Source organism: Atta cephalotes (assembly GCF_000143395.1).
Source record: "Atta cephalotes unplaced genomic scaffold scaffold00021, whole genome shotgun sequence".
Taxonomy (NCBI): domain Eukaryota; kingdom Metazoa; phylum Arthropoda; class Insecta; order Hymenoptera; family Formicidae; genus Atta; species Atta cephalotes.
In genome coordinates, this window is record NW_012130085.1 from 3148867 (window position 1) to 3153450 (window position 4584).

At 35.3% G+C, this 4584-nt stretch overlaps 1 protein-coding gene across 1 annotated transcript in view; it reads right to left on the reverse strand.

Annotated features, from left to right (window-relative positions):
* The window catches only part of LOC105619381 (protein Wnt-1-like), a 63169-nt gene that overhangs the window by 14247 nt on the left and 44338 nt on the right, over nt 1–4584 (reverse strand). The gene's annotated exons all lie outside the window — the stretch shown is intronic.

The following is a 4584-nucleotide window of genomic DNA, read 5'->3' on the forward strand; positions in this document are numbered from 1 at the left end:
TTTAAAATTAAACTAATATTTTTGTTTCTAGTGTATATATATATATATATATAGAGTCAGTGTATATATATATATATATATACCATATTTTTGTAGTTATTCAAACTGCGCGCCGAAATTTTTCCGGACTTATTCAAACGCAATTAAACTACTGCAATAATATCACAAGTTAAATTCACAAGCAAATTCTCAATCTTCGATATCATATTATATCCGATATCATATCCGATATCATATTATAAGCGTGTACTGAAAACCTTAAATAAATTTATTGCGAAAAATATTACCTCAGCCGAGACTTGAACCCGGATCTCTTGTATTCCATACAAGCCATTAGACCACCGAGGCCTTAAATATAAGAATCAATTATAAATATCTACGACTTCTTTCCTGAAATCTTTTTCGTCCGTTGCTTCGAATTCAATGGATCCGCTCTATGGATCATCTTACGATGAAATATCTTACAGCGATACACAACGGTAGGAATCGCCGCGCGCGAGCTACCGACACCACGAAAGGATCTTTCTCCGCCGTGACGAAACACCTATAATTAGAGCAGGTATTCGGGTGAAAATTATAGAGGGAGAGAGAACGCAATGGGTCCGAGAGAGGATGAGACACGGAGGGTGAAATGCGGACAGGGGCGAGAGGTGGGGAACACAGGATACGGGGAGGATGAAAGAAGCCGTAGCTTCGTCATGACCGAAGTCAGGAGGAAAGCCAAGCAAGTGAGTTAGGCTCTTTCACTGCCTAAACTCTCTAAAAGTCTAAAACTATCGACAGTCTTACTTCAATTTACTCTCCAAAACCCCCGTATCTCTCTCTCTCATTTTTATTCTTTATTAATTAATTAAGGTATCGATTCAATTCGCATTTTCCTGATTTCCTAAATATTTCGGCGTAAACAACATTTTTTTTATTGATTCTTTCAAGACGATAACAAGATATTTACCTATCAAATTATCTTATTGAAATTATATAACGTTGTTTCGCAATTTTCTTTGATGGATACACGTGATGTCAATTTTTCCTTTAATGAAGACATCGACATCGTAATAATTCGTGTTACAAGCGATTGAATTATAGGGTGCTCCTTGCAAATTACATTTCGTCCAGAAAAGATAATAAAATCACAATCTTCAATTAATTTATTTTAACAGAGTTTTATTTGGACATAGGATCGGTACTCCATTTTTCATTAAATTTTATGCGTTAAGTCTGACAATCCGCGCATGTGATTGAATATCTTGCTACTTATCTAACGCAAAATTTACCGAAAGCTGAAACAACCGACCCACACTTTTGTAATGTCCTGAATATATTGAATTAGGGCTCTCCGGTAAATCCCGCCGCGCTGGGATTTACGTCGCAGAAGTCAGAAAAAATAGAAGGAGTGAGGGTAATTTTCCCGCAATTATTCTGTTGCCTTTATGTTATATTAGTATTATGTTATGATTTCAGTTTCTTATTATTGAAGTTGTGAGTTGAATTGTGACTTGTCACTGTGTTAAGTGACGCCATCATAAATTATAATCTACATAAAATGATTATTGTAGGATGCACAAAAGACCTAGTGGTTATTTTGTGATATACAAGTGTAGAGGAATAGTAAAATATGTTGTATAACAAAATACAAGTACTTTGCTCTTGTATTCTTTCTTTAGTTTGTTGTCTTGTATATCCCATCTGTTTGGAATATGTGGCATTTTTTTCAACACTTGGGATTTATATCCAAACATACAAAGTGCACAGATTGAATTCAGTGCACTAAATACAATAAATGCATTACATGAAATATGTACCTCATGTCATAATACTCATGTCATAATACTTGTAATACATGGGAAGATTGTAGTTATTATTTATTATTTCATATATTTATAATTCTTATTCCTTAATAAAACTTTAACATCGCATTTTATATTTTATTGTGTCATTTTACGTCTTATTTATATGCATTATTTGTAAATTTTTTATAAGCCATACATACCCCTCCCCCTTTTTCTTATGAGAAGCCATATATCCCATTCCTACGAAAAAAATACAAAGGTTTAAAAAAGTTCATTTTTTAATACGAAATATAAATATTTTGGATTTCTAATATTTTTTTCATAATAGTAGACAGTACGAAGTTTTTACTGATATAGTTCGTTTTAAGGTACGGCGTATATACCGGAGTTACCCTACAATGTTGATTTTTCAGTTCCTTAGCGCATGATTGTAACATGTGATCGGTAATTCGATAAATTAATCCGAGGATTTACCGATAATTTGTGCTGGCACTTACTAGCAATTTCATGTAGCAGCAGTTAAATGTAAATCGGCCAGACTGCCTCGCTTTCTTGCCTCAATGCCTTTAAACGCCTGGCGATCTCGTTCTCCTAAAAGCCTCGAACGCATCGGCTCCGCATTGTTTTCAATTCTTTCGGCTCGAGGGGTTCGATTAGTAGCACCGTTCTTATACGAGCAACGCTCGTTTACACGGTAAATCTTAATGAGAATCGAGGGTGTGGCTTTAGGGCTCGGAAGCGCTCCCAGCTGCCCTTAGGGCTCCACCGGGAAGGAGACGATGGTCATGGTGTATATCGATGAAAGCGAGGGTCGTTCGAAAAGTGGCTAAAACACACTCGCCATTTGGAATAATAGTTAACGTCATCGATACGCAATAATTGGAAATGTAATCGTACAATCTTGTGTAGCGTATCTCGGTTTTATCCCTTCGAGTCATAAAAAACATATAATTTCTTCACTCATTTTCATCGAACACTCTTGCAAAAGACTACAAGATCTCTTGACTGCAAAGTCCCAGATGTCTTTATCATTTAATCTTTTTTATGATAAAAATAATTAGAATAAAAAATATATTTTTTTAATTAAATTTTATATTAGCACTTTAAAATAAGAATATTCGATACGAACAAATGTACTAGTACAATTATAAATTATGAGACGGATTTCCACCAACGGGAATAAGCATTTAGAAAAAATTATAAAACACATTGTAACCACTTTATTCACCGTTACTTTCGTTTTCATCTGCTGCCCGTTTTCTGAAGCATCCGTCAGTCGTAAAGGAACTGATGATAGTTCATCCAGGGTGCAGTTTTCGTAGGGACTAGCGACGGTACGTGTAACGTTTATTATTTATTTGCGGCCGAGAATACAGACGGTGCCGGCATCAGCAGTCAGCAAGACTCGTCAAGACTCCGTCGACCAGCTATTTCAAGTTTGTTTGGGTATGGTTTACGGCCCTTCCGAGAGCGCGTTTTACGGATACTCAACGACCGCGAGTCTAGTCTACCCCACCTTTTCGGTGTGTTATCTTGTGTACTTTTGAAATGTCGCTGGCGTTCCTCGTAACCGGGATTACCGTCGCTTACATGGGGCAAGATCGAAACATTTCTAACAGACCGATTCGATCGCGATGATGAGTCAGGAATAACAGCAGGACTCGCGTTTCTGTGACTACATCGTGAGAAACGGTGTTTACGATGAGGATGAGCTTCTCGTCAAACAGTTGAGATTCTCTTTAGCACCCTTGATCGAAACAGTCGCCTGATATTGCGGTCCCTCCAAAGTAAAACGAAGCGCATGCTATATTTCGCATATTTCTCGCAAAGAGAAACACTCGATATCGGTATCCGATAAGTTCCTTTTGTCCGAGTAAAAACTCAAGGAGTGTTTTCGCACTGGTCTTAACTAATTCACTAGTAATGACTCATACATAATGAGCTTTCTACTTAAGTTTTAAGTCTTAAATATAAGACGTTAACTAATCACAGTTGAATGTGAGAAGAAAAATTGATTATAATTGGTTAATTTCATATTACTTAAGACTTAAAGCTTAGTAACTTATTGTAGAAAGTCTATAAGCGAAAAGAAGTGCTGGTAATGACTCATATATGAGTGATAAAAAATTATAACTGATAATGACACAATGATAACTCGCAAATCCTTTGATGTCTCTGATAACGATTTATATATATGAACACTATTTTGAAATTATACTATTTGCCATTTTGAATTTTGAAATTTCGATCCTGGATTTGTTATTAGCGACCCAAAAACTCTTTATAAATAAGTTTCCATGTAAAATATCGAATTATTCGCTCTCACCGTTTTGATACGTTGATTTCGAGTTCATCAATGAACTGATTAATATACCATCGATAACATCGGAGAACAAATGAAAAAATAAAATTTCGAAACAAAAATATCTTATAAAGACAACTACATTAAATACACCTACATAGATACTACGTCAAATTTTTTTGATACATTTTTCAGGAAGACGACTCCGGTTTCTCTTCCTAAAGCATCTTATTAAAAAATTTGACAATGTAATACCTAGAGATATAGAAAAGTAAATGATTTTTCCATATTGTTTTGAAAATCTAGAACAGTAAAAAGACTTGGGCTGGAGAGAATAAAAATTTGATTGCAAATAGAGGGTTACATTTATATCAAATCGAGTTTTATTGATAGTCTATTACTACCGTTAATTGTAACTCTTTGTCCTTCCCGTTCGGATGCTTTAGATTTGTCTTCGATTTTATCTTGTTTTGATAGCTCTCTCTCTCTCTC